Genomic DNA, 12,227 nt, shown 5'->3' on the forward strand with positions numbered 1-12,227 from the left:
TATGATTTGTTCAGATAACAAGCCCCATAAACTTTTATGACTTGTTCAGATAACAAAGCCCTACAAATTTATGGGCATGTGATTTGCCTAACTAGCAAGCCCCAAGAAGTATGATGGCCATTGTAATAGATGTTTTTCAGAGTTATATGTTTTATAGTATATGTTTATGATATAGTCTTTTGTTTATGATTTATGTTATATGTTGTTAGTAGATTTTCCTTGCTGGGCATTAGGCTCACTCCTTTATTTTTAGTGTAATGCAGGAAAATAGATACGGAGGCGGAAGGATTTTTGGAAGCTTGGCATGTGTGTTGAGGATGAACGGACTGAGTGAACTGCGTGTCGATCGAGGATGACGTTTATTTTAGTCTTTTGAATTATGTTTCTTTTGTAATTCCGCATTTAGTTTTTAAACAATTGATTTAAAGTTATGTATTTATGTTTTATTAAACAATGGGTACCCATACCACATTTTATGTTTTATTTTGTAATTTACACAATATTTAGTTTGGAGTTTTAATAAAGTTATTATTATTTCTTATGAATGTTTTCTTGAAAGTAGTGGCTATGTTTAGTAGTTTTAATGGTCCAAGTTCTTAGAAATAGTTGAGTCATTACACCAAGTATGGTGTCAACTTCTCCAAGATCTTTCATCTTGAAGGTTGATGATAGAAACCTCTTTGTTTCTTCTATCCCTTTCATGCTATCACTTAGAATAAGCATGTTATCCATATATAAGCAAACAATGATCATATATCCCTTACAAGTTTTGGAATACAAACACTTGTCTCCATTTTTATGTCTAAACCCATTAGACATGATGGCTTGATCAAATTTCTCATGCCATTGCTTAGGAGATTGTTTCAATCCATATAAGGATTTTACATGTCTACATACTTTATGTTCATATTTTTGTAGGACAAACCCTTCGGGTTGTTCTATATAGACCTTCTCATTGAGGTCACCATTAAGGAATGTCATTTTGACATCCATTTGATAAATATACAAATTGTGTATAGAAGCTAAAGCGAACAAAATTCTTATAGAAGTTGTTCTTGCAACAGGCGCATAGGTATCGAAATAATCGATACCCTCTTTTGCCTAAACCCTTTAGCTACTAATCTAGCTTTAAATGTTTGGATAGTGCCGTCAATGTGGTATTTTCTCCTAAATACCCACTTACAACCAATTGGCTTAGACCCCAGTGGGAGATCTACCAATTCCCAAGTGTTGTTGGAAAGAATGGAATCCATCTCATCATTGATGGCTTCTTTCCAAAATGCAATATCTCTTGATTGAATAGCTTCTCTATATGTCTTATGATCATCCTCAACGAGAAGTACAATAGGGATGTTTACCAAAAAATGACTCCTGATGACGTGGTAAGAATTTATTACATGTGGTTAGCACGTGGCAGCGTTAAAGTGAAGGGATGATGTTCGCCCATCGACCAGATGTTTATTGCCTCATCAAATCTCACGATTAGATGCGACCAGTCTGGTCGCATGCTTCAGTTTATTTCCTTTAAAGATATGTAATCTTATAATAACTACATTTATGATCTTTTTTCTTTATTGCCTTGATACGCTGATATTAAGGATAATTAAGGCCCATTGGCCCATGTAACCCCCTTGAGCCTATAAATATGCATGAGAGGGCTCAAGGAAGGGACTTTTTGTTAGGAAAATATGTATTTTGCCTCAATGGAAATAATAATAAATTACAACTCTATGCAATATATTACAAATAAATAATAATTGATTAAAAAGAGTTACAACTCTATAACTGAAAATTACAAATAAACAAAAAAAAAAATGAAGAAGATGATGAAGGAGAAGAGAATAGTAAAATACAACTCTAAGCAAAAGGTTACAAATAAAGTAAAGTGTTTGAAACAAAAGAAAATAAAAGATTACAACTCTTGAACAAGAAATACAAGTAAATAGAGAAGAACAATATAAAGATGAAAAGCAATAGAATGAAAGAAAGGAACAAGATACAAAAGATAAACAACTCTCACTCACACTACCAAAGTGAAGAGTGTTGGGGATCACCAACTTGAACAAGGTTTGAAACCTTTGTCCAAAAGCTTATTTCCCCCTAACTCAAGCACTAAGGGATCTCTCACAGATTATAGGAAATGCTTTATGGAATTATTAAGCCTCAAGGTGTTTCTAGCCAAGTGCTCTAATGGATAGAAATGTTGTGTCTTACAAGTGAGCTATAGGCTCTTATTTATAGAGTTTAGAGACACTCTTTGAATTTCAAATTCCACCAACTCCCATGGCTGTTACCAATGTTTAATTGGATTAATATGGAGTTAAAAATGAAATTTGGGAGTTATTTGGGTTTTTTGAGCCGTTAAACAAAGATTGAAAAAACTGAAAAAATAGTTAGTTTTTAGCCTGTGGCCACGACCAGAGATATTAGTGGCCACAGCCACTAGCCTCTGTCCCATATAGGCCGCGACCACCAACATTCAGTGGCCACGGCCACCGACCATTTTTAGCACTAAAAAATGTGCTTTTTTTCCAAACGGTTCCAAACCCTCCCAAATGATTTTGTAACTCCCAAAACACATTATTGGGGTTAAAATCATATCTCTAACAACCATATCACATATGACTTTATGAAATGTATCTCAATATTGTGTAACAAAAAATTTACACAATAAAGGGTAATATTTGGAAGTTACAAATTTGTAACACCAAATATGTTACATTATTTGGATATATCTCATATATCTAAATATTGTAACTCTCTATTATATGTTACAATATGTGACACTCTTTGTCACATTTATTTAATCTAAAACATTATATTATAATATAATATAATATAATATTACATTATATTATAAAATAATATAACACTTTTGACCTTTGAACCTGGAACTTGAATACTCATAGAGAGAATATAGTGTGATTATCCACCAAAAAGTTGTAATTCTCCTACGACTAGTGAAACTCAAGAACCCTAGTTCTTTGATCACGACATTAGAATTCAACATCAATAAGAACACTAAGTGGACGTAGGTTATTACCACACAGTTGGGGTGAACCACTATAAATCATTTGTGTCACCTTCTTCCCATTTGATTTCATTCTTCATTTCCTTCTTGTTTCTTTGTCGTTATTTTGACTCCGTATCGTTGGCCAAATCAAGGGTCAACAAGGGATTTTCCTAATGACTTCCTCTCTATTTCCTTCTACCATGTAGAATGAAATTTGTTGAGAATCTATCTCATCCAATACTAGACTTTTATTATTTTTAAGCCTTTGACTTCTTCTAAGTTCAAAGGGTTGCTTTACATTTTTTTGAGAATTCTCCTCTTGAGAATCAACTTTGGATGTAAAAGCTTGAGAATTGTTCTCATGTAACAAATTATCCTTTAAAGATGTTGAAGCTTGAGAATTGTTGTCACATACCATGTTCTCAAAGAATTCAACTTCTCTAGATTCAATCACAATATTAGACTCTAAGTCTAATAGCCTATAAGCTTTACTATTGTTGGCATAACCAACAAAAGCACACTTTATGGCTCTTGAACCTAACATTGTTCAATTAGGTTCGTTTTTCTTGCAATATGCAAGACACCCCCACACTTTTAACTACCCTGTGTTGGGTTTTCTTCCTTTTTATAACTCATATGGAGATATAAATACCATGTGAAAATTTCTCAAGCAAATAATCACTAATTTCACTTTTAGTTGTCTAAATAATCTCAAAATCACTTAAACAACTTTTGTGCATTTTTAAGAGTCTCTTTAAGATTCTTTTGAAAACAACATTTTGACATCCATTGATTTTCTCATCAAAATCAATTTGAGGATGTTAATTTTGAACACTTAAATAAAAGAAAATAAACCCTCAATGATTTATTTAAACACTTTGATTTCTAATGCTTTGGTTTAACATTATCTCCTCATTGAGATTAATTTAAAACATATCACCATCTTTAACAAGAAAGAATAAAATTCTCTTCAACCTTATTCACTATTGGTATAAAGATTCAAAATTGCTTCTCCAATTTTGTAATGTCACCTCATTGAGACATTGAATATTTGAGAATTGTTGTCACTAAATAGTTCTCAAATGTTTTCTCTTTTGACCACACTTTTAGACTCCAAGCCTATAGGTCAACATGTCATCCCATAATTTTGGATCCCCTTAATCCATTTTCTTGCAATAGCAAGACACATATCAAAAGATGTGACCTCCTTAGGTTCATCTTTTCTTATCTCATAAGTTGAGATGATCAACACTTAAATGAGAAATTTTAATTTCTCAAATAATTCTCTTTTTTTACCAAATAAATGGTGACTTATCACATTGCAATAATAGAGAATAAAACATATTTATATTATTATCATCTTAATAATCATATTATATGGCACACCATAATAATCATGATAATTCTCATGTAGATATCAAAATACTTTTATATATTAACATAATTATGTCTCAAAGAAATTTCACATAATTTGTCAACATATATCCATCATATTAGCATGCATTTTGAATCTCATAATTATATTGTAATTATATCACAAATATCATACAATAATTCACATATCCACATATTGATATATATTGTTGATTCATAAAGTCAATATATAGGCATGTCAAAAACTACCTAATTATCATGCTTTATAAAATCTCAAAACATAATTTTCATATCAAATGTATGTACTACTATCTCACATATAGCATACATAAGATAGAAAATCCCTAGATTATGTAGAGCTTGTCTAAAGTTCACTTCTAAGGATTACACATTATATTTCACAAGTAGATGTGTCAACTATGTTACAATGTATCTCATATTGTATGAATATGTTAACATCTACACAATTATTCATATATCAACATTTGAAAACATGCTAATACATGAAATAAAATTTCATCACTTTTATGTAAAATAGTGTATACAATTACACTTACCTTGTCTTACCACCTAGTTCAATTGGATCCATCAAACCTTTCCAACCTCACTAGGTCTTGATTCATGATCTTGATAGTCTCACCTTCCATTGAAATAAACAAAGGGATAAGCTTTTGAATGTTAGGAAAATATGTATTTGTCTCAATGGAAATGGTAAGAAAATTACAAATTTATGCAAAAATATTACAATAGACAAGGATTGATTAAATAAAGTGTTACAACTCTATAACTGAAAATACAAATGAACAAAAGAAGAAGAAAAAGAGAATAGTGAAATACAACTCTAAGCAAAAGATTACAAATAAAGTAAAGTGTTTGAAACAAATGAAAAGAAAAGATTACAACTCTTAAACAAGAAATACAAGTAAATAGAGAAGAAGAATATAAAGATGAAAAACAATAGAATAAAAGAAAGGAACAAGAAACAAAAGATAAACAACTCTCACTCACACTACCAAAGTGAAGAGTGTTGGGGATCACTAACTTGAACAAGGTTTGAAACCTTTGTCCAAAAGCTTATTTCCCCCCAACTCAAGCACTAAGGGATCTCTCACAGATTATAGGAAATGCTTTCTGGAATTATCAAGCCTCAAGGTGTTTCTAGCCAAGTGCTCTAATGGATAGAAAAATTGTGTCTTTCAAGTGAGCAATAGGCTCCTATTTATAGAGTTTAGAGACACCCTTTGAAATTCATATTCCACCAACCCCCATGGTTGTTACCAATGATTAATTGGATTATTATGGAATTAAAAATGAGATTTGGGAGTTATTTGGGTTTTTGGAACCATTCAACACATTTGGAAAAAACTGAAAATTTGGCCTGAAATGCACCTGTGGTCGCGGCCAGGGACATCAGTGGTTGCGGCCACTACTCTCTGTCCCACAGGCCGTGGCCACCAACTTCCTGTGGCCGCGGCCACTAACCATTTTCAACACACATTTTTGTGCTGTTTTTCCAAACAGTTCCAAACCATCCCAATTGATTTTGTAACCCCCAAAACACATTATTGGGGTTAAAATCATATCTCTAACCGCCATTTCACATATGGCTTTATGAAATTTATCTCAATATTGTGTAGCACCAAATTTACACAATAAAGGGTAATATTTGGAATTTACAAATTTGTTACACAAAATATGTTACATATTTGGATATATCTAAATATTGTAACTCTCTATTATATGTTACAATATGTGACACTCTTTGTCACATTTATTTAATCTAAAACATTATATTATAATATAATATAATATTATAAAATAATATAACAATACTTTTGACAACTGTCCTTCCAATCCAGCAGCTGTGTGTTACATGGGGAATCAAAATAGGAATGGTCCGTATTCTAATTCCTACAACCCATCATGGAGTCAATATCCCAACTTCGCATGGAATAATCAAGGGGTTGGCCCTAACAATTCTTCTATGACACCAGGACCAAATTTTCCACCGGGTTATTCCCCACAAGCACCACAACAAAGGCCACAACAACAAGCAATGCAATCTAGCTCTCTTGAGAACATGTTGAAGGGGTATATAGTGAAGAATGAAGCCATGATCCAAAGCTAAGAAACATCATTGAGAAACTTAGAAAACCAAGTTGGGCAACTAGCTAATGAGCTTAGAAATAGACCCCATGGTACGTTACCAAGTGATACCGAGAATCCAAGAAATGTGAGCAAGGAACATTGTAAAGCCGTCACTTTGAGAAGTGGGAAGGAGTTGGAGAATTCCAAGACAAATTCTGGGCATGAGGGTGAGCCCTCTTCAATCCAAATAAATGAGGAAATCCAAAAAGATGCTGAAATTCCTAGTGTACAAAAATTTGCCTCTACCCAGAATGCTGTAGGAATGCCACAGCATAAGCACTCAGATAGCTCAATTTCAAAGCAACCGCCTCCATTTCCCCAACATTTTCAGAAGAAAAAGTTGGATTCGCAATTCAAGAAATTTCTAGATATGTTGAAGCAGTTGCATATCAACATCCCACTTGTAGAGGCACTTGAGCAAATGCCTAACTATGTGAAATTCATGAAAGTTGTTCTTACAAGGAAGAGAAGGTTAGGAGAGTTTGAAACCATGACTCTAACCAAATAGTGTAGTTCATTTTTGCAAGACAAGTTACCACCAAAGTTGAAGGAACCTGGGAGATTCACTATTCCCAGTACTATTGGAGATACTTATTGTGGGATGGCTTTATGTGATTCGGGTGCCAGCATTAACTTGATGCCAATGTATGTTTTCAAGCAATTGAGGATTGGAGAAGTTATACCTACTACAGTTACTCTTCAACTTGCAGATAGATCTCTTGCTCATCCAGATGGGAAGATTGAAGATGTGTTGGTGAGGGTAGACAAATTCATATTCCCTACTGATTTTATTGTGCTAGACTATGAGGCGGATAGAGAGGTGCCCATTTTCTTGGGGAGGCCATTTCTTGCGATAGGAAGAACTTTGATAGATGTGCAGAAGGGTGAGCTTACTATGAGGGCCCAAGATGAAAATGTGACTTTTAATGTTTTTAAGGCTATGAGATTTCCTGATGAGGTCGAGGAATGCTCAGTGGTTTCAATGGTAGATTCTTTGGCATCAAGGGAGTTTGAGATTAGCAATGTTGATGATCCATTAGAGAGGTTATTGTTGTTTGACTCTCACAATGATGAAGATGAGGAGGAGTACCTAGCTTGGTTGGAGGCTAATTCTCAAGGGTTAAGAACAAGAGGCCGATTTGATTCATTGGAGTTGTCGTCTAGGGAGTTCAAAACTCCTAAACCATGCATTGAAGAGCCACCTGAGTTGGAGTTGAAAGTCCTGCCATCACATTTGCGATATGCCTACCTTGGTCCATCATCCACTTTACCTGTCATTATTTCAGCGGAGTTGAATCATGATCAAGAAGAAAAGTTGCTCGAGGTGTTGAGAAAGTTCAAAAAGGCCATTGGATGGACTATTGTAGATATTCGAGGTATTAGTCCTTCTTTGTGTATGCATAAGATCTTGCTTGAAGACAGTGAAAAATCTTATATTGAGGGGAAAAGAAGACTAAATCCTATCATGAAGGAAGTAGTGAAGAAATAAATAATCAAGTGGTTGGATGCTGACATTATTTATCCTATCTCTGACAGTTCATGGGTGAGTCCTGTACAGTGTGTACCTAAGAAGGGTGGGATCACAGTGGTGAAGAATGAAGACAATGAGTTGATTCCTACTAGAACTGTGACTGGATGGAGGATTGGCATGGAATACATGAAGCTAAACAAGGCCACTAGGAAGGATCATTTCCCTCTTCCTTTCATTGATCAGATGCTAGACAGACTTGCTGGGAGAGAGTACTATTGTTTCCTAGATGGGTATTCTAGTTACAATCAGATAGCAGTGGCCCCAGAATATCAACACAAGACTACATTCACTTGCCCTTATGGTACCTTTGCATTTAGGAGAATTCCCTTTGGTTTGTGCAATGCTTCTGCTACATTTCAACGGTGTATGATGGCAAGCTTTATTGATCTGGTTGAGCAATTTCTAGAAGTTTTCATGGATGATTTCTCAGTCTTTGGGGATTCTTATGATGAATGTTTGAGCAACTTGTCTAAGGTGTTGAAGAGATGTAAAGAGACAAACCTATTCCTTAACTGGGAAAAATTTCACTTTATGGTTAAGGAATGTATTATTTTGGGGCATAAGGTATCAAAGTAAGGGATTGAAGTGGATAAAGCAAAAATTGAAGTTAATGAAAAGCTGCCACCTCCTAATTCAGTGAAGAACATTAGGAGCTTTCTTGGGCATGCGGGATTCTATAGAAGGTTCATCAGAGATTTCTCTAGGATTTCCAAGCCTTTTTGCAATCTGTTAGAGATGGATACACCATTTCATTTCGATGGAGCATGTTTGAAGGCTTTTCAAGAGTTGAAAGGGAGACTAATTTCAACCCCTATCATTATCGCACCAGAATGTAGTTTGCCCTTTGAACTGATGTGTGATGCTAGCGATTATGTTGTTGGGGCTGTCATGGGGCAGCGAAGGAATAAGGTGTTTCACTCTATTTATTATGCCAGTTGCACTTTGACAGAAGCTCAATTGAATTACACTATAACTGAGAAGGAGCTACTAGCCATTGTTTTTGCTTTTGACAAGTTTCACTCCTATCTTGTGGGAACTAAAGTGATTGTCTACACCGATCACTCAGCCATAAAGTATTTGATTGCCAAGAAGGATACAAAGCCAAGATTGATTCGATGGGTGATTTTGCTTCAAGAGTTTGATGTTGAGATTCAAGATAGAAAAGGGGTAGAAAATCAAGTGGCTGACCATTTATCAAGAATGGAGCGTGAAGAAGATTCCAACCCTCTTGTCCCCATCAAAGAAACATTCCCCGATGAACAGGTGTTTGGGGTCAACCATTCTCATGAGCTTCCTTGGTTTGCTGATTTTGCTAATTACTTGGCTAGTGGGTTGATGCCACCAGAGATGAGTAGCCAACAAAGGAAGAAATTCTTGTATGATGTGAAGTCTTATTTTTGGGTGTAGCCCTTTCTATTTAAGTAATGTGCAAATTAGCTGATTAGAAGAAGTGTTGTTGGACATAAGGTAGAGGGTATTCTGTTTCATTGTCATTCATCGCCTTGTGGTGGTCATTTTGGGGGAGCACATACCGCCGCCAAAGTTTTACAATCCGGTTTCTTTTGGCCTTCTCTATTTAAGGATGCTCATGCTTATGCCGCTAGTTGTGATCGTTGCCAAAGGGTTGGAAGCATCTCAAGAAGACATGAAATGCCTCTAACTAATATACTAGAAGTTGAACTGTTTGATGTTTGGGGGATTGATTTCATGGGCCCCTTTCCACCCTCGTATGGTAATTTGTATATCTTGGTGGCTATTGATTATGTTTCTAAGTGGGTTGAAGTCGTTGCTTATCCTACCAATGATTCCAAGGTGGTCATGAGGTTCTTACACAAGCATATTTTCATTAGATTTGGCACTCCAAGAGCTATCAGAAGTGATGAGGGAACCCATTTTGTGAACAAAGTGTTGGCTAGCTTATTGGGTAAGTATAGTGTGAATCATAAGGTGGCTACGGCATACCACCCTTAAACCAATGGCCAAGCAGAATTGTCTAATAGAGAAATCAAGAGTGTTCTTGAGAAGGTGGTGAATCCAAATCGCAAGGATTGGTCCAAGAGGTTGGATGATGCTCTATGGGCCTATCGAACGACATTTAAAACTCCCTTGGGAATGTCCTCGTTCAGCTTAGTGTTTGGAAAAGCATGTCACTTGCCAGTGGAACTTGAACATAGAGCTTATTGGGCACTCCAACAACTCAATCTAGACTTGCAACTGGCATGGGAAAAGAGAATGCTACAACTTGATGAATTGGAAGAAATGCGCTTGTTTTCATAGGAGAATACAAAGCTTTATAAGGAAAAAACAAAGAGGTGGCATGACAAGCATATCCAACCCTATTCATTTAAAGAAGGGCAGCAAGTTTTATTGTTTAATTCTAGACTCAAACTGTTCTCTGGGAAGCTCAAGTCAAGGTGGTCTGGGCCATTTATAATTACTGAGGTTTATCCTTATGGGGCTGTGGAGTTGAGAGGAAACGAAGGAGGTGAATTTAAGGTTAATGGACAGAGGTTGAAACACTATTGGGGTGGTGAGGTTGAGCGAAACAAAACCTCACTTACCTTAATTGATCCTTGAAGAGTCATGTGTTGAGCTGCTGGGCTTAAAGCTATACTTGGAGAGCATGATTTTCACCTCCTTCCTTCATTGTCTATGTTGTGGATTTGAATAAATTCATGTTCTGAGGTGGCTGTGAGGATTCAGGTAGTTTTATGGGTCAATTGAAACGAATTTGGACATGTTTCGGGTCAGGACTTGGTGATATTTATGCTGGTTTGCTGATCATTTGAATGCTGGAAAGTCTAGAAGTGATGCTGCAGCTATGCTGTTAAGCTCTTTAGTGATGCTGCAGCATTGGAGAGAGGCAAGATTTGAGAATTCTTAAGAAGGTTTGGGCAAATTTCATAAATTAAAAATGATTTTTTTTTACAAATCCCTAATTTTACCCCTCCCAAAACTTACAGCTCTGCCCCAAACCCGATACCCACCACCTCCACCCGACCCCCGAAGCCCCATCATCTCCGACCACCCTAGACAAATCGCAGCCGCCTCCCTCCACCACTCACCCACCTGCACCACCGAGCCACCACGAACCCTGTCCACCCGAACCCATAGCCTCGACTCGCCCACCTCCACCCGACCCCCCTATTGTGAAGTGCCCGAACCCACCTGAACCACCGAGCCCCCACCAAGAACCACGAACCCACAGCCCCGACTCGCCGCCATGAACCTCGCCCACCCAAACTAGCAGCGACTCGCCCACCTCCACCCGATCCCCCTATCATGAAGCTCTCAAACCCACCTCACCCCCGTAGCCCACGACACCCATCCAAGCCCCGAACTTCCCAAACCCATAGCCGCAACCCAACTACAGCCGCCCCGACCCCAATCTGCCGAACCATGACCTGTTTCATCACCAACTCAGCCAAACACAACCAAACAATGTCACCCAAGACCCATTCGAAGCTCTAGCACTCTCTTGGCTCCCACTTTCCCATTCAAGAAACATATTTGGCAGCTCATTGCTTTGTTCTTCCTTGGGATTTCAAGCACATTTTTCCAAGAACAAGAGTGCATCCACAAGTGTAGCCCGATCCTTCAAGGTACCATATTACTCTTGTTTCATTAATTTGAGCATTGCAATTGATTGTGGCTGGGATTGGTTGTTCTTGCATTTTGAATGGCTACTGTACTTGATTGGTCACTGTGCTCACAGCTATGAAGAGGTTTATTGCTATTTTCTGGCCAATTTTTCTATTTTTGGGAATCTGTTGAAGCTAAAATTTCAGAGGCATTTTACTATACTTTTGGGATATATTTAACTTGATAAGCAGGGGCTGTTGATAAGCAAAACTTTTGGGCTGCATTCTATTGTTTTGATTCTTTGTTGAGAATGCCTCGGGGAAAGAAGCAAGTGTTAGGAACGATTTTCCTAATACGCAGCGGAATGATGGTGGGTTGGCTCAGTGTACAACAAAATTTTTGTAACATATTTAAACTACCTTTAAATATATGTGGATCCATTAATATACATACAGTAATCATAAGCAAGTAAATAGAAAACATACCTCTTGATGCCTATCAAGTGTCCTTGCTATCTTTTCGTAATTTAAACGAACTTCCTATCCAAGCTGCTCCCAGGTACTCACACCTTCCACAATG

This window comes from Humulus lupulus, chromosome 2, assembly GCF_963169125.1.
Source record: "Humulus lupulus chromosome 2, drHumLupu1.1, whole genome shotgun sequence".
Taxonomy (NCBI): domain Eukaryota; kingdom Viridiplantae; phylum Streptophyta; class Magnoliopsida; order Rosales; family Cannabaceae; genus Humulus; species Humulus lupulus.